The sequence below is a fragment of the Canis lupus genome, chromosome 7, assembly GCF_048164855.1.
Source record: "Canis lupus baileyi chromosome 7, mCanLup2.hap1, whole genome shotgun sequence".
NCBI classification, from domain to species: domain Eukaryota; kingdom Metazoa; phylum Chordata; class Mammalia; order Carnivora; family Canidae; genus Canis; species Canis lupus.
In genome coordinates, this window is record NC_132844.1 from 50,267,348 (window position 1) to 50,287,364 (window position 20,017).

General features: G+C 34.7%; 1 protein-coding gene and 1 non-coding gene across 3 annotated transcripts in view; both read right to left on the bottom strand.

The window, feature by feature from the left end:
• FAM83B (family with sequence similarity 83 member B) overlaps nt 1–20,017 on the bottom strand; it is an 85,231-nt gene that overhangs the window by 39,090 nt on the left and 26,124 nt on the right. The gene's annotated exons all lie outside the window — the stretch shown is intronic.
• On the bottom strand, nt 11,932–12,039 carry LOC140637486 (U6 spliceosomal RNA). The gene has a single exon (XR_012034587.1). It is a non-coding gene; the product is annotated as a U6 spliceosomal RNA (small nuclear RNA).

A 20,017-nucleotide genomic window follows, 5' to 3' on the forward strand; every position in this document is an offset into this window, starting at 1 on the left:
TAACTGAATCATTTAATTTCATTATGATTAAAAAGTTGCTTTGAGTCATTGGTCCCCTGGAGCTCAACTTATCTTCATTCATCAATGAACCCTTGAAAAGCATTCAATTTGGCAGTGTCCACTAGCTTTTGAACCGAATACTAACAGAACCAGGTAGAGTGCTGGAATATTAGGTATGCCAAAAGACAAAATGTGTATCTTGAGTCAGGCACAGAGTTGCCACATTTACTACTACATCCTAAAATCACAGTGTAAAGTTATCTTTGCTTGTAATTTTTAAAATGCTTACAAGATAAACATTTGGGAAAACCTGGAACCTATTCTCCCATTCACATAAATGCTGTACACAATGTCTGTTTAAAATATAATAATAAGGCCTTCCTAATTTCCACTTTATCAATTTAAACCACCAATTTTGGATTTCATAACAAATCAGAACCTTTTCTATGTACCATTTTTATTTAAGAAAGATGCTGGGCATTTACTAGGTGCTAGGAATTTTAAAACATAGAAGGCAAAGATCCTATCTCGAGTGCTTCAAAGTCCAGTTGGAGAAACAGAGGCATAAACAATATGTGAATCACAGCATGAGTAAGTGCTACAAAGATGTGCATTGAAGCACAGAAAGTAATACCGAACTAATGTGGGGAGTTCAGGAAATGCTTAGCAGAGAAGACATGTTAATTAAAGCTTGAAGGTTAAGAAGAAATTAGTAGAAAGGAACACTGCAGGGGAACACACAGATAAGAGGTTCCCAAAACAGTATGGGCAAGAGACCATGCCAGCCTGAAGAAGAGCAGATGGCACAGGGGACAGAACAGATAAAACCAATTTGGCATACGTTGGTGAGAGAATCAACAGGTCTTGATCAAAATTTTAAATGAGGATAAAGGAAGATATATGGGAGAGGGAGGAGTTCAAAAACTGACTTCAAGGTTACAATTTTTTTTTTAATTTTTCTTGATTTATTCATGAGAGACACACACACACAGAGAGAGAGAGAGGCAGAGACATAGGCAGAGGGAGAAGTAGGCTCTTCGCAGGGAGCTCGTAGGGAGCCTGATGTGGGACTCAATCTCAGACCCTAGGACTACACCCTGAGCCGAAGGCAGACATTCAACCACTGAGCCACTCAAGCATCCCCAAGGTTACTATTTTTCATTGCATGGTAAGATGGTGATGTCATTATCCTAATTAGAAAATACAAATGGAATACTCAATTTGAAAGAAGGGTAGAGAAAAAAAGTTCAGTTGGGGAAGTACTAAGTTTGGGGTACCAGAAGCACTTGGATGGAGATGTCCAGAAGACAGTGACTGTGAACAAATGATAGGCAGCAATTTGTTCTTTCTGCTTTTGTCCCAGTCCTCAGCAAGAAACAAATGACCTGCAAGACCAGCCATCTCCATGTCTGAGTTTCCGCATGACATATAAGGAGTACCTGAGCCTGCTTCCCTCCTGAGCACAGCTAGTGATGAGTCTTCCCAGGATTCCTATTATTCCTGCACAGTCTTGGGGGGGGGGGGGGGTGCAGAAAATTATCTTTGGAGCTACAGGCAGCTTGGGAGGAGAAAAGCAACTGAGGGCAAGCAATAGGGCAGTTCGAGTATGCCAGAAGCTTCTTGATCATCTCAGGCATTAATTCCCAGGGGATATGGAGAGAGTTATGTTGGTTCCTTGAAACTGCTACTAAAGCCAAAATAAAAAAGAAATAAAATTTTTTTTTAAAAAGGAAAGAAAAAAAAAAGTAGCTAAACATCCAAAGGGGTAGGGAGAACATAACATTAGCCACTCTAAGAAAGGCCAATCTGAGTAGAAAAAGGAAAAGTATGTAAGTGATAGCATGATTCTGAAAATGCCTAATAATGCTAGGCAAAAATGTATACTAATTCAGATGTTTTCCTTATACAGGTCTTCTCTTTGGCACAGATAATTGTTTTACTTGATTATGCTATAACACTGCAATTGCTTAAACTGTAAGGTGGCTGATTAGGAAAATAGGACAGCCATTGTTTCTATTTTATACATGCCTAATCCCTCCCTGCTCCCCAAAAGCATTGCTGACTGTGAAAGGAGCTGCTCAGTTCTTCTTTGGTCAGATATTTTAGTGTTACTTCCACATCTTTTCTACCGTCATGTTATCCTTACTAGTCCAGAAAAAACAAGTTACTAAGAAGTTCCAGAATATAAATCTATCAAACAAAAGCTTAAACATTGTGACCTGAATTTGACAGCTAACTTAACAGTTAGATTTTTGTGTTCTTTTGTATTTTTCCAAATCTGCATAATTTTTCAGATAGAAATTATTAGGATTTCTGTCAAAAGTTCTAAGAAAATTTCCTTAACCCTCTGCCCTTCGATTCTATTCATAGAGAATATGATACTATGTAAGTAAAGGCCAGACATTTTGACTCTACTTAAGAGCTTTCTATTTATAAGATTTAAACTTATCCAGAATACACAATAATGCAGTTAAGGCTTTCATTATCAGTAAGATGATAGACATTACTTTAGATTAATCATGGTACCCACAGCTGTTTCCCATCTGTGGTTTCCCTATTATCCAGATGTCATTGCTGTGGTTTTCCACTGGGTTACATGCTGAGTTATCGCCACACCAGTGTGGCAGCCAAATTAGCAGGTAAAGCCATCCTCAGGTCTGTCAGAGGGTAGTAAGTAGCCTAAAGGGTCTCAGGGAAAGGACATGGAAAGGAATGGATACAGTGTTGAATACAAAATTAAATGAAGTATTAATAACAACAGAGAAGACTCAAGTGAAGAAAATACAGGGACAACTTTTAACTAAATACTAATAGGATGGTGTCAAATCTATTTTTATATTATCTTGCATTCCTGTTTTTTTTTTTCCATTTGACCTCTAAGAATCTAGGCTTGACTATAATACTCAATTATGTTGAAGTTTTAGTAAATATACTTGATTTTTATTAAAGAAGTTCCTTCCAAGTATTTTGGCTAACACATATACACTGAACTAAGTAAATTTTCCTGACAGTGGTAGAAACTTTAAGTACTAAAATATTTTTGTTGGTTTTTTTTTTTTTTCTATCAGTTTTGAATAGAAAACATTCTTACATATATAACATTCTTCCCTGACTTTTCAGACATAGTATACTGAATGTAATTTAAATCTGGAACTATTTAAAGGTTTCCTAAAACAATGGCAATTTAGAAGGTTGTTGACAGTGCCAGTCACTACATTCAAGGGCCTTAACTACTATACTTAGGGTATTCTTTTGTCTGCTTCCTATAGTTTTTTTCCTGCTATCAAGATGCCAAACTAATCTTTCCTTTTCTTGTCAGTATGGCTTCTTGTATTCTAATTTAATAGCTGTAATCTGATCTGGGTTGGGAAAGATTAGGGAGTTTATTTTAATTGTGTGTAAAATAAAGGTAAAGGGGCTCCTGAGGAAGACCAGGAGGCATGCTACACCAAAAAAGCTGTAGTTTTTTGTCAGGTCTCTCTTGGCTGTTTTAGGGCTGACTCACTGATTTCCCCTTCTTTGCATCATTCTACATAAATGCTGTAAGGTGGCAGCTGAATCTGGAAAGGTAGAATGTTAAGCATATACTTTTGGTTTAAGCAATTGCTAAAATATTTTAACCTATGATTTCTTTAAAAATAAATTCTATGCCATGTTACTGGTTATTGGTTTTAAAGCCCATTTCCCCTAATTTAGTTGAAGTGTCTCTCAATAGAGACAACCAATTACACATACATACATTCCATAAAAAGTTAAAAGCATGAATGTGAACTTCACATGCTTAATTTTAGAATATGTGTCACCTTGGTGACACGAGTATTTATTAACATTCTCTGATGAAACAACTGTGTTTGAACACATACCACTTGTGAAAGTAAAAGCCAGAACCACAAACTGGTTAGAAAAGGTACATATGTATTATAAAAAGAAACACACAAATCTTAAGGAAGTAAAAAGATGTATAATAGAATTTTATGCAAGGTTAAAATGATAAAGACTGAAGGGGCCTTTTACCCTCCCCTTTACCTTCCCAAGAATATGCCTGCTCCAGTCAAACCAAAACTTGTCCTCTCTCGGCTCAAGAGTAATCATTTCTTCAATAGGTCTTTGTAATGCTCATTCTCACTGATCCAGTATTTGGAAATTATTGTTGTTATTGTTTTCCCATATCCCTTCTGAGTTACAAAGTCTACAACAATAAAGTACTTGTAATACTTTGGCAATAAGTCAGAAACTGGTTACAGTCTTCGATCTACCATGTATTTCAGCTGTTAATCTTGGTCAAATTACTTCACTTCTTGAAATCTCAGTTTCTTTATCTGAAAAAATGGAATAATACATACACACAGTGTTTTCAAGGGTCAAATGAAATACTTTATTTAGGCATGTAGCACCATACTTAGCACATAGTAAAAGTTAAGTTGGTAGAGCTGAGATTCAAAGCCAGGCAGTCGGGATCCAGAGCCCATGCTCAAAACCACTGCCCTAAACACAACATACACTTGTATGTTCTGAAGTTTCTCTCTGAAAGGCATAATATCAGATTTGTCCCTGCTTATTTCTAATACTTTTCTGGCCAAACAAAGCTATTCTCCACTAGAGTCCTAAATTTCAAGAGCCTGTACCCTTTCCAACACATCATCTACCAAAAATTTAAAAGAAGAGGTTTTGTATTCTATTCCAGTCAAAAACAAAAATGTTAATTCAAATACCAGATGGTTGAGGACAAACCCCTGTAGAGTTCTGTTTCTTAGGTTCCCCAAGATGACACATATTCTTAATTAAAACCTCTTCAAGTATATTCTCTCAAATATTAGACACCTGCCCAAACCAGATTATATCTGTTTTTTTGGCATATGTGTTTTTTATTGGCAGATACCACATACATATGTTAGGTTACAGAAAGTAGATTTCCCCAATTTACTTATGAACTGTCATCCTAAACAAAAATCAAGACATTCATCAGATCCAATAGATTATTTGTACCATCTAACCACTATTCTATCAACAAATTTTAAAAAATGCTTTGAGGACTTAGGAGTTTACAAATTCTTGGAAGATCCATTGCTTCCTGAATTTAGATATGGAACACTTAGAGAGCCACTTAAAGCAGTGGACACCACAGTCATCAAAGGCCACTGTCTGCATATGCTACAGAATTAATGTGATTAAAGAGCAAAAGACACACTCTTAAATATGAGCCTAGAAAGAACTCTTCTCCCTTACCCTTAAACTAACCCTCTACAAATATAAATGTCCAAATGAAAAAGAAGAGTTTCCTTGGTGGAATAATTAAAGAATATTATTTTCTGACCACCATAAAATATAGTGATTCAGGTTAAAATGACAAAAAACCAATTATCTTTTAGCACTTGTAACACTTAAAGTGATTAGATTGTCAAATCACTTCCAAAATGGAGAAGTAGGAGGGCTATTGTCACAAATATTGAAGCCTCACACATACAAATGTCCATTATAAAGTACTCTTTGAGATTCCTTTTTCTATTTCTCTGCTTATAAATGTTATAAAAAAGTGTTATCAAAGAAGAAGCCTTGATGCTAAACTTTAGGTTTTTATAAAAAAGAATTATTTTCCATCTATATCACTTTAAGGATTTTCAACCTTAGATTTAACTTAGAAATTGGCCCTGTATGTAACTTGTAACTTGATATAGTACAATATTTTATTTGGTTCATGGATGTTGACATATACCTGGAAATATGAAACTTAAGACGCTGAGAATGTCTTTTAAGAGCCACCAGGTGATGGTAAACATTCACATATGGAATCTCCTAAGATTTAGAGTGTTAAGTTACTGAACTGATACAGGAGTTTGGTTCATATTTTAAGGTCTAACGTACTTACATAGTTAATAAACAGTTAAGACTTGCAAAAAATTGCCCTAACACACCAAAGTATAAAACTTATCGATGAATAACTACAATACAGACAGTGTCAAGAAACACGTCAGTGGTACAAATGAAGAGAATTCTAAGGAGGAGTATCATCTCACTAGTAGACATCAGGCTTCCTATGTTAGTTATCTATCACTGTACATTAAATTACTCCCCAGATTTAGTGGCTTAAAATAACAAATGTTTATGATCTCACAGTTTATATGGGTGAAAACCTTGAGCGAAGCTTAACTGAGTGGTTCTCACTCAGAGTCAAGGTTATAGTCATCTGGAATTGGCTGGGGAGGTGTATCTGCTTCTAAGATGCTTCACTTACATATCTGTTGGTAAGAGGTCTTATTTCCTCACCCCATGGGCTTACTTATAAACTGCTGAGTGACCTAAGTCACAGAAACTGGCTTCCCCAGAGAAAGTAATTAAAAGAGAGCAAGGAATAAGCTGTCTTTTGTAACCTGGTCACACCATCACTTTTGCCATGTTCTTTTCATTGGAAGGGAGTCACTAAGTCCAGTCCGCACAGAACTGGAGGTGTAAGATGAGAGAGAGAGATGAATCATATGTGATTCCAAAGTATTATGGCCTCAGTGTCTAAGGAAATGATGATGCCTTTCACAGAGAGATGACAGGAGGGAAAGTCTAGTAAAGTTTGTAGACTTCCAGCTATTATGTTAGACATATTGCATTAAAGTGGGCCAAACAGGTAAGGATGTCGGATGGTCAGCTTGAACTAAAGGCCAAGTTCAGAAGACAGGCTATCCCAGAAGATGTGGAGTAGAAAGCAGCACTAAGAAATAAAATGCTCAGAGAGAGAGGAGACCCAAGGATAAAAACCTTTTAAACATTTACTTTCGGAAAACATTAAGAAGGGACAGCTGGGTGGCTCAGCCGTTGAGCCTTTGGCTCAGGGTGTGATCCTGGGGTCTGGGATCGAGTCCTGCATTGGGCTTCTTGTGGGGAGCCTGCTTCTCCATCTGCCTCTCTCTCTCTGTGTCTCATGAATAAATAAATAAATAATATTTTTAAAAAAGAAAAGAAAACATTAAGAAACATCAGTTAAAAGTACAGGAAAAGGATGAAGAGAGAAATATCATAGAAACCAATGGCATGGGAATTACAAATGGACGCTGAGCAAAGCAGAATAAACCTAGGGTGACTTAAAAAGTAGCCAGTGTGTCTCAATCACTCAGACAACAACAGCCTATAAGGTACCCACAGAGGAGAATGGAAGAGAAATCTGGACTGCAGGGTTGGGAGGAAAGAAAAATAAGGAAGTACAGACACTTGACAGCAACTATTTCTTAAGGAAGCATAATGGTTAAAACATGAGAAAAAAATGGTAGAAAAAAAATGATAGCAGGATGGAGGCAAGCAATTCACTCTAGAGGAGTACCATACTGGAGAGCAGAAAGGAAATAACCATAAATACAAATTAAAGGTATCAAAATCAAAGTAGGGATCCCTGGGTGGCACAGCGGTTTGGCGCCTGCCTTTGCCCCAGGGCGCAATCCTGGAGACCCGGGATCGAATCCCACGTCGGGCTCCCGGTGCATGGAGCCTGCTTCTCCCTCTGCCTATGTCTCTGCCTCTCTCTCTCTCTCTCTCTCTGTGTGACTATCATAAAAAAAAAAAAAAAAATTAAAAGAAAAAAAATCAAAGTAAAAGCTTCCCTCATTCGGTAGGTTGCCTTTTCATTTTGTTTATTGTTTCCTTCACTGTGATAAAGCTTTTTATTTTGATGTAGTCCTGATAGTTTAGTTTTGCTTTTGGTTCCCTTGCCTGAGGAAACATATCTAGAAAAATGTTACTACGGCCGACATCAAAGAAATTACTGCCTGTGCTCTCTTCTAGGAGTTTTATGGTTTCAGGTCTCACATTGAGATCTTCAATCCATGTTGAGTTTATTTTTGTGTATGGTGTAAGAAAATGGTTTCTTTTTCATTCTTTCACATGTTGCTGTCCAATTTTCCTAGGACCATTTTTTCAGAGACTATCTTTTCCTTACTGTATGTTCTTGCCTCCTTCGTTGTAGATTAATTGGCCATTTAAGTATGGGCTTATTTCTGGCCTCTATTTTGTTCTACTGATCTATTTTTGTGCCAGTACCCAACTATTTTGATTACTACAGCTTTGTAGTGTATCTTGAAATCTGGAATTGTGATACTGAGTAAGGGACAGGCAAGGCTGGGCAGGGAGAGATAGATTGGGGGGAGGGAGGGAGCAGGCATGAAATCAGGCTCACAGAAATCCCAAGGATGCTGAAATGTAAACACCAGAGATCAGGAAATAGACCAGACCACCTGTTCCTGGATGTTATGGAGTATTTTTCTTTGGTGGCTACAAAGTAATTACAGAAACTCACCAGACCACAGAGAAGTAAGTCATTAAGTGTGTTGTCAATAGTCCTTACTCAAACCAAGACTGCACAAGAATCTCAAGGCCACAAACTCCCTGGTCAAGTTTTCAATAAAAGATCAGCCTAAAAACTTTCGGTGGCAACACTCACTTCAGAGAGCTTTCTCTGTATCCTCACTTAATAAACTTCTACCACTTTACTCACTCTTCTTTGTCCAGGAGATTCATTGTTTGACTCTGTGAGATAAGAACCTAGCTCTCCCCTTCAATAGCTCCAGTATTTTTCTTTCTCAAGATTGCGTTGACCATTCAGAGTCTTTTGTGATTCCATTCAAATTTTAGCATGTTTTTCTCTAGTTTTGTGGAAAAGGCTATTGGTATTTTGATACATATTGTACTGAATCTGTAGATTGCTTTGGATACTATGGACATTTTAACAATATTAATTCTTCCAAACCACAAGCATTCTCTCATCAATGTTTTATAGTTTAAAGTATAGGTAAGTCTTTCACCTCCTTGGCTGAGTTTATTATTTTTGATGCAAATATAAATAGAATTGTTTTCTTTATTTCTCTTTCTGCCCCATCATTATTAATGTATAAAAATACAACTGATTTCTAAGTACTAATTTTATATCCCGCAACTTTACTAAATTCATTTATTATTTGTAATATTTCTTGCACAGGATATATACAATAAAGGGTTAGTATAAAGAACTTCTACAACTCAACACCAAAAAATAATAATAATCCAATTAAAAATGGGCAGAGGACCTAAATAGACAATTTTCCAAAAAAACCATACATATAGCCAAGTGAAACATGAAAAGATGCACAACATCACTTATCATCAAGGAAATCAAAACCGTAATGAGATATCACCTTACATTTGTTAGAATGATTAGGATCAAAAAGACAAGAAATAACACGTGTTGGCAAGGATGTGGAGAAAAAAGAACCTTTCTGCACTCTTGGTGGGGTTGTAAATTGGTGCAGCCACTGTGGAAAACATTATGGAGGCTCCTTAAAAAACTACAAATATAAATACCATATGATCCAATAATTCCACTACTGGGTATTTACCCAAAGAAAATGAAAACACTCATTTGAAAAGGTACAAGCACCCCCATGTTTATTGCAGCAGTATTTACAATTGCCAAGATATGGAATCAGCCCAAATGCTGTCAATTATGTTAATGGATAAAGAAGATGTGATTATATAGAATAGAATATTATTCATCCATAAAAAAAGATGAGATGTTGCCATTTGTGACAACATAGACAGATCTAGGGGACATTATGTAAAGTAAATTAAATCAGACAGAGAAAGACAAATACCATATGATGTTATCTATATGTGGAATCCAAAAAAGAAAACAAATGAATAAAATACAAAGTAGAATCAGAGATATAAATAAAGAAAACACACCGATGATTCAGTGGTAGGGGCAAAATGGGTGAAGGGGAGTGGGAGATACAGGTTTCCAGTTATGGAATGAATAAGAATCACGGAAATAAAGGATACAACATAGAAAATATAGTCAGTGATATTGTAATAATGGTGTATTGTGACAAGTGGTAGCTATACTTATAGTGACATGGCACTGACAAATATAGTTGTTGAATCACTGATCAGGTGACAAATATAGTAAAAAACAAAAAAAAATCAAAGTAATAGAATCACAGGGTATGGGTCAAGATTACAGATTTTTTTTTTTCCTCTGAAGAAAATAGATTAGAAGAGGGTAGCATTTGAGGTGGAAAAGCTGGAAACTTAAAAGAATTCACCTGGAAAATCCCCAGTTGAGAAGGAAGCTTTGGGGATTTTTATCAAAGCAGCCCTTGGCATTTGAGGAGAACAAAGATGCTCAGTCCAGTTTTAAATGTTAAACCCCTGATAAATGTGTAATTAAAAAAAAATTGTTCATGACACTGTTTCTTCTCAGTAATGACAACATCAGTTGAATATATTGTTACATAGGTTATAGCAATCTGTAGCAGTTTCTTCAGTAGTAACCAGGAAAAAAAATGGACTTTTTACTTCCGGTGTTGAGGGGATAATTTCACATGAGTAACAAATGAGTGCATTCTTTGGGTCACATTTCCCAAAATATTATTTTTAAATAATCGTTTGGCCTCTCAATTTCTTTGATATCACCTTTGAAAATAAAACAGTGTGGACACACACATTTATGTGAAACTAAGCTCTGGAAAATATGTGATTTTGAGCTCCAGGTATTTTGCTACTGTGAAACTATGTAAATAAATCCTAAAAGCTATGTTGATTGAATTAGAACAGGTCTACTTTTACAAAAACATAAAATGGCAACTGACAGGACAATCTTTTATTTTAGGAATGAGCTGCATGGTTTTTTAAATTGGATTGTTAACTGGAATAAAGTATTTGGAATGTATCTTACAAAGAGAAAAAGGTTAGTGTACTTGGCTCATTGAATACATTTACTGTTTGAATGCGGCAAATATTTTTGAAAAAAGATGAAAAATAAACATACACTTGAAAAAAATTAACGTTATATTTTCCAAAACTCATATTTTCTAGAACAAAACTCTGAAGAACATAATGCTATAAAATTCTTGGTTTTGGCTTTATTCAGGGTTGTTTGTTTTCATCTTCATGTTTTAAATAGATTATGACATTATATACTTTGTTTAAAAAAGTTTAACTGAAAGTTAAAATATAAAAGTTATATATACATAAATAAAGTCTATATAAAAACTAATACTAAATTAAATACAGCTGTATATGATATTTATGACACAAAGTTAATTTTAATATTTTAAGCTTAGGAACATTTAAACTCTATTAAATTTCCTAGTAAAATGTTTGTATGTGTGTTTCAAGGAATTGCAGATCTCTCTCTAATATTTTAAACACACAAAACTGAAAGTCTATACCTAAACCATCATATGTATACATGAATGTCCATCCTTACATAGGTAGCATATCTGTATCTAAACATATTCTCACATGTATACTATTTGTGAGTAGTATTTTAAACACAAGAATTTACCATTTGTAGCTTCTATAGACAAAATTTCATTGGAATAATGGTTAAAATAATGAGTTGCATGACATGCACTATACAGAGAAATGTTTTGTGGGGCTTTTTTTTAAAGATTTTATTTACTTATTCATGAGAGACACAGAGAGAGATAGGCAGAGACATAGGCTGAGGGAGAAGCAGGCTCCCTGCAAGGAGCCCAAAATGGGACTCAATCCCAGATCCCAGGATGATGCATGCCCTGAGACGAAGGCAGAAACTCAACTGCTAAGCCCACCCAGGTGTCCTGAGAAATGTTGAAAAAGTAAGGCATGAGAAGTTACAATAAGATACAGAACAGTTTCCATTCACAAAAATGTTGGAAATGTTCAAAGTAAGAATAAAATAAAACAGGCCTTTAACTGATTCACTGGATGAGTAATATCAAATTTTAATACTAGACATAAATTTTAAATAATTTTTCCTAAAAATAAAAATAGTGATAGCTTATCAATTTTTTAACTTTTTGTTTAAATTCCAGTTAGTTAACATATGGTGTTAATATGGGTTTCAGGAGTAGAATTCAGTGATTCATCACTTACATACAATACCCAGGGCTCATCACAACAAGTACCCTCCTTAATACTCATTACCCTTCTAATAAAAATATGGCATGCTTCATGAATTTTCATGTCATTCTTGTGCAGGGAGCATGCTAATGTTCTCTGTATCATTCCAATTTTTAGTGTATGTGCTGCTAACATAAACACTATCACATTGGTTTTTATTTTAAACTCCTTTACTATATATCTGATATGTGTATTTTTTAAATTCAAATACAGATTTTGTGATATTTAAACATACTAATGTATTCAAAATAAAATAAATGGGACTTCTCTAATACAAGACAATGATAATTTTATTAGACTAGTTCTCCTACTGGAAATAATAAGGTGAGGAAAAAATAATAAAGGCAGCCAGTATTTAAGGAGCCAAGATCGTAGATAGAAAAGGAATAACAAAGTAAGACAATTTTTTTCCTGCCACTTTTTCACCCTATACTTTTAAACATTTGCCAATTCAGAGCAAGGCACTGATGCCAAACTGTAAGTTATGGTGAAGACTATTCAGCAATTTCAGAGGGGTAGACAAAACAAACAAAACCGGGAAGCCAGTACCACAAAGGCAAAAATGACTCCATAACTCCTAATCACAGAGCAAAGGGAATCACAATAAAGGGAAGTCAAGAATCCTTGGAGTATTGCCCTTAAGATACCTGCCAAATCCTAAATTCCTCACTGAGTAAAAGGATAAGAAACCAAACAAAAGGAAGTTATTAAAAGGGGAGAAAGCTTAAGAAAGTTTTTGACAATCACATTAGAGTTCAGATTCTTCTAAGAAAGAGTCTCCTGTAAACACCTTCAGTGTTGAAAGGAAATCCCAGAAGTGTTATCCTAAGGGTAAGGAAAAACTGGGGATAGACCACTATTCTGAAAGACTAAATCTCAGTCTCATTATATCTCAAGCCCTATTTGAATAAGGCAATCTAATCTTATATTAGCTGTCAACCCAAGGAAAGCTAAATCCTCTCTAAAGAAAATTATCTCTGCAATTTTTTATACTAAATATCCAGCATTCAATCAAAAAATCCCAAGCACAGGACAGGACAGAACCAAATGACCAAACACCAAGAGAAAAAACAAACAATAGAAACAGACCTATAGGTGATCCAGATACTGGTATTATCAAACAGAATTTAAAGTAACTGTTATTTAGACATTCAAGAATTACATGACTGAGAAATACCAATGCTAAAATTAAGAGCTCAACAGATGAGTTTAATAGTAAATAATACTCAAATGAAGAAGGATTCATGACTTAACAATAACTATATAGAAAGAATCTAGAATAAAGAGAAAATTATGGAAATTACAAAAATGAATATGAAATTTATATGGGATATTTTGAATAACAAAGCAAAGATGTATACCATACTTCTAATTAGAATTCCTAAGAGAATAAGAGAAATAGAATAAGGTAGAAGCAATATTGGAAGAGATGCCACTGAGATATTTAAAACAGCAGGAGGACTTTAAGACACAGACTCAAGAAGCTTTACTATGTCCAAGAGGGGGAAAAAATAGAAAAATAAGTATTCATGTAGTTATATCATCATATTAAAGCTACTGAAAATGAGAGACGAACGAGTCTTAAAATCAGACATAGAAAAAAAATACATTACTTTAAATAACATTAAACGTTAACTTTACAAATTGAAATGAGTTTTTAAAAAATTCTACAGTAAACACTATTCATATTTCATGTTATATTCAACATTGTAACAGAAGACCTAGCAATGTAATAAGGTAGTCAAAAACTTTGAAAATTACATGAGAAAATAAAAATAGCATTATTTACAGATATGATATAGAAAATTCCAAGTAATCTATATAAAAACTATTGGAATGAATTTATCAAGTCATTGGACTCAAGTCAATATCTATTTAAAAAATTATTTCTATATACTAGTAAAAAAAAAGACCAAAAAATTAGAAGAAAAAACTTTTAAGGTACCAATTTCAATAGTATGAAAAATAATAAATAATCCAGAACAAACCAAACAAATGATATGCAAGAACTATATACAGACAACTACAGAATCTCACTGTAAGAAATAACTAAATAAATGGAGGCATATACCTTGTTTATGGATTGGATGATTCAAACTGTTCTGTTCTATGTAATGTCAAGTAAAATTAGAATTTTTTTTAATTGATGAGATGATTTTAAAATTCTTACAGAAAAGCAGAGGATTTAGAATAGCCAGGACAATACTGAAAAACACAAAATAAAACAACAACAAACCCAGAGGACTTACACTACTAAATAGTGAGGCTTACCATAAAGCTAGGGTATCTAAAATACTGTGGTCTTGGCACAAGGTTAGAAAATAGATCAATAGAACAGAGACCAGAAATATACCAGTAGATAATTGGTTACTTGATTTAGGACAATAGTGACACTGTAGTAAAGCACAGAAAGGATGATTTGTCATTTAAAGATGCTGGTTCAACTAGATCTTTATACAAACATTAACATGGTTAATGATCTCACATCATACACATAAATCAATACTAGAAGCATCTGTATAGCCAAATATGAAAGATAAAATAAAACTTCTAAAAGCCAATAAATCTTAGGGTAACTATTTTCTCCAAGAAACCACAAAATAGCTAACCTTAATATAAAAAAATGAACAAATTGGGCTGTGTTAAAATGAAGAACTTCTGTTTATGTAAAAATACCATTACCAGGGTGAAAAAGTAAGCCACAGAATGTATTTGCAATATATGTTTCTAACAAATAATTCATATACAGCAAACAAAAAATTATTATGAATCAATTTTTAAAAATAATCTATTGTGACAGATGGTGACTACATTTATCATGGTGAGCATTCAGCAATGTAGAGAACTGTTGAATCAATATGTTGTACACCTGAAACTAATATAACACTGTATATTAATATTTCAATTAAAAATGAATCTAAAAAAAAAAAAAAAAAAAAAAAAAAAAAAAAAAAAAAAAAAAAAAAAAATAAAAATGAATCTATTCTTAAAAAGAAAATAAACTAGTTAAAAAAAAAGAAAGAAAGAAAAGAATAAGAATCCTGAGCCCTATGACAGAATGGAGAATCTATCTCATCTAAAATCAAGGGACAAATACAAAGGTGACAATATCCTAGGAGGTAACTAATCAAAGTCTGGCAAGGGAATTGACCAGAGCTCATTTAAACAAGTAAAATTTAACACTGATTTTTAAAAACTGAATAGGAGACAATACAGAAAAAGATGCCTCAAGTAGACAAATAATCATTATAAAATTAAGAGGGAATAAGCTGCCATGGAAGGCCCAGAAAACAGAAATTCAATAATACTAGAGTTTAAGGTGACTGATGGAAGCAAGAAGATAAAGCACAAAGGTAAGGACGCATGAAAATCCTCATATATGCCATGGTTACTGAGTTGGACTCTATCTAGTAGATAAGCAGGAATCAAGTAACAGTATCTGCACAAAAGTGTGGTGAGAATTCAGTTGGTCTGCATGGTACCAGCATAGAATGGTCTATCAGACGTAATACTGATGGTTTAGTGCTCTGTTTGAGCCCCCTGCCTGGGCTCAAATACCAGCATTGCCATTTCCTATTTCTAAATCCAGGTATAAATTACTCAACCTCTTTGTTTCTCACCTCTGAAAGGAGGCAATAGAGGTCTCTACCTTAGAGAGAGCTGATGTGAAAATGTTAATACATATAAAGAGCCTAGAACACTTCCTGGCACATACCACTCAATAAACATTAGATGATGTTAATGCCCTTGAGAAATTTAGTTCTCCTTCTCAGTAGAGGAGCAACATAACATTAAAGTCTGGTGATGGACAGGTGCTTGGGTGACTTGATTTCCGCTCAGTTCCTGATCTCAGGGTCATGTGATAGAGCCCCATGTAGGGCTCTGTGCTCAGTGTGGAGTCTCCTTGTCCCTCTTCCTCTGCTCCTTCCCCTACCCCTCTGTTCCTGCATGCATGCTCTCAAATAATTAAATAAAATCTTAAAAAATAAAGTCTAGTAAACGAAATTGAGAAGCTTGAATACTATCTGTCCTAACGTTGCTAATCAGTCGGTGACTTTGGACTTTTGGATTTTCTTAATTTCCAATTGTCCATTTGTAAAAAGACCACATGGTTCATGATTCTTTTTTTTTTTTTTTTCCCCAGTAATTGCTTCAGAATTTCAGCAGGCTTCAATGTGATTACTATGACACAGCAGATACTGATTTTTTTCATGATTATGGATTTTCCAGTAGCACATATTGGATTGGTATTTAGCCAAATGGCAATGTTTTTGCTTTTCACATTTAGTTAGTTGTTTAAAATACCTGTTTGAATTCTTCAGGGGGAAACTGAAAGGTGATTATTAATAAGAAATTAATAGAGTCCAATGGAAAATGTTGGTTTGTGAAAGAAAATGTGTACTTACTGATTTCTCCTGCTTTTAAGCTTTGCAAGTCAACTAATTATTGAGTGTTTAATTATTATCCAAAAGCAGTTATGAAGCTTTGTTCCTTTCTAAAGGAGAATTCCCAGGAGACTCTCAGCATATCAGCACTGGTGTACCAAGGAATGATAGGAGGTTACGATAAGGATGGGTGGGAGTAGAAGGGATCTTCCCTCCATGCAGCAGAGTCTGCCCTGGTGAGGAGCACCATATTATCACTGACATTGTTTACAACTGCCAGTATATGGTGTAACAAAAAGCAGAATGCCTTTTAGTGAATTTTATTGTTGTTTTTAAATTCCCTAGAGATAATGAACTTCCTTATTACCTGCATTCAGGGCAGGCAGCTCCCACTGTTTCTGCTTTGTTATGCCACTGATTATCAGTACAGGAAATCAATTATTTTATTATGGGAAAAATCCTAAGTGAAAGAAGTCAGAGGCAAACTTTTATACATAATTTCAAATATTATCTCAAGTATATTACATATAAACATTCTATTTCAGAAATCTATATAAGGCACTAAAATGCATACACAACACAGTTGTGTACAGATGTACTTCTCTATCCATCTATTTATCATACAGGGAAGAAAATATCTAAATTTTATTTCCTTATATCTTTCTTGTATTTTTCTAGATTTTCTATAGGGAATATTTGTACTCTGATAATAGGAAAAAATACACTATTTTTATATATACCTGTGTTGATCCAGTTAAGCAGTGTTTGTCAATCAATATTTTGAAGTTCTTTTATTTATATCAAAATTTTTCTACTTTGAAACTTCATGAAATGTCTCCATAATATGCTAATACCTAAAAGGTGGGGAAAAAAATCCAGATCCTTTATAATACATAGGTCACTCACATATGTTCATACACCCACAGCATTTTATCCATATATCTCTATGAATCTAATCTGTTAGTACAGCTTTCAAATATTAGATTGTAAACCATGTGAAGTGCTTCCTTTTCCACTTACAACATAACAGAGTATCTTACACCTAGCAGGGATTCAATAAGTACATAAAGATTTTAATTATGTATATTCATGTAAACTTCTTGTACAAAAATTAATTTTATTGACTTAAAATCTGATAAGATTTAAATAATAGCTTTCATTTTTTTAAGGGAAAGAGTGATTTTATTTATGTATTTATTTTTTGAAAGAGAGTGTGAGTGTGCATGAAAGAGGCAGTGTGCAGAGGGAGAGAGAGAAAACCCTAAGCTGACTATTCTTTCAGCACTGGGCTTGATGGGCTTGATCTCATGAACCTGAGATCATGATTGAAGTAAAATCAAGAGTCAGACACTAAACTGATGGAGCCACCAAGGTACCTTCAAATAACAGCTTTAAGATTCTCCATAATCACCTTCCTTAAGATACAAAAGTAGTTACATTTTTCTATTATAGAAGAAAATGAAATGTATATTTTCACTTCAAAAAGGCATCTGTTTTTATACTGAATTTTAGTCCACTTCAAACTATTGTTAGCCTTATGGTGAGTATTATCCCAATATGTTACAGCCTATTTTATATTGTCCCTACATTTTAACTAACCAATGTGAATGTGAATAAGCCTAAGACCAAGTTCTACATCATCACTGACTTACTCGAAAACATTTCATGACTTCCTATTGGCCATATCCACCCAGATGATTTAAAAGATCTCCACAATTTGATCTCAAGCTACCTCTTCCAGGAACTTCTGCCTTTTTATCAAACCCACTCTACTCACTCCATATTCCCTACTATCTGAAAATGCCAAATTTATTCACCCAAATGACCTATATATAAAGAGACCTCCCAAGTGACACTTTCCCAGTATCTTATTCTGTCTTTCACTCACCTGACCCAGCATATCAGCATTGCTAAATAATTGCTTTTGGGAGGTTCCACGTCCTAGCAGGTTATGTAAACTCCTGCTTTATCAGGTCCTGGGTCAGCATCCAGCTAGTCAATCTTCTTGTCTCTCACATTCTCTATTCTCCCATTTTTTTGTATCTGAATCTTATGTAAGTTACTTTCCATCCCTCACCTAGGCCCTCAGGATCAAGACTGATCCTCCAAGTCCAGTCTTTCTGTGTTTAGAGTCAAATGTGAACCCTAATCTCTACTTAGATATGTCTGTAGGTCTTGGTCGCTAGGCTATTGGTCAACCATCCTGGGGAAGCGGTGGAAATAGAAATTTTCAGGCCTCTGTAACTTAGTCTCTGTGCTTCCTGATTCCAACTCTTTGATGACTGATACCACCTTCAAATGACAATGCCATCATTCCAACTGTTCAGGCCAAACATTTTGGGATTATTTTATATTCTTTAACCAATTTCACACCCATATTTACTATCTTCAAAATATATCCAAAAACTAACCATCACTGCTTGCCATCTCGACCATCTAATGTATCATCATCTCATACTTGAATTATTTTCAAAGCCTCTGCTGTGCTTACTCGAGCCTTATAGTCAATTTTCAATATCATAGTCAGATGTATCCTTTAATATAGCATATTTGAAATGGTATCTTGCTTTTGCTCAAAATTCTCCAGCGGCTCCCCAATTTACATACAGCATAAGCCAAGGTCCTTATAAGGGCTCATGTGGGCCTCCATGTTATTTCTCTGAATCTACCTATTCAGCTCCCCCTTTTTTTTTTCTTGGGTCCAGCAACTGGCATCTTTATTGGCATCCTATAACACAGAAGAAGCGTGTTCCTGCTCTAAAGCTTCTCCTATGTCTAGCCTGCTCTGCTGGAAATAGATGCATGGCTCATTTCCTCTTTCCTCAACTGTCCCTTTCTTGATGAGGTGTACCTAAAAGGTTGGCCAAATCCGACTGATCCACTCACAGCTGAAGCCTCAAGAGGCCATAGAACAACTTCATAATTGGGCTGCTCTTCTTTTACTTCTTCAAATTTCCCCTGTATTTAAACTGAAGAGACTGATTTCTTTTTAGTGCCTCCTGATATGTAGTCTTCATCCTAGAAGCTCCATGTCATCAACTTAATCATAACCTTCTGTCAGTGACAGGTACATTAACTCTGACTTTTAACAGCAACCTCATAATGGCTTTGTATATGGTTCATTTAGAAACCAGTGCAACTATATCTCTGCCAACTGGTGTTAATCCTAGATCCCCTCAACTATGTCTTCTAACACCTCTATTTAGGAATAGGCTGTCATCATTAGTTTCCAATTATGATCATTTTGGAGTCATACCTGTCACAAAAAAAGCAGATTACTCATCAGTAAAATATGGATGATAAAAAGCATGTATTTCACAGGGTGGTTGTGAAGGTCACTTTAAGGTAATGCATGTAAAGTGCTTTAGTACAGTGCCTGACACAGAAGTGTTCAGTAAATATTACCTGATACTATTACTACATTACATAATATAAATCCATTACTCAAAACCAGATCCCAGTTTAAGTCCTTACTATAAAAGCCAACAATTTTTTTTCAAGATAATTTGAAGAGTGACTAGTTTAAAAAAAAATAATAATAATTAACATAAAAGTATATATCACATGATGAATCTGTGGCAACTACAGAACAGTATGTAGAATCCATTAAATACAAAATACAAGTCTGGTGTTTCAGCCCTCATCATTTAAAAAAGGCTCCTGCAGCAAACCCGTTACATTTTACATCTCATTAGAAGGACTGATAAGCAAAGGTCAGTTATATCCTGTTATTC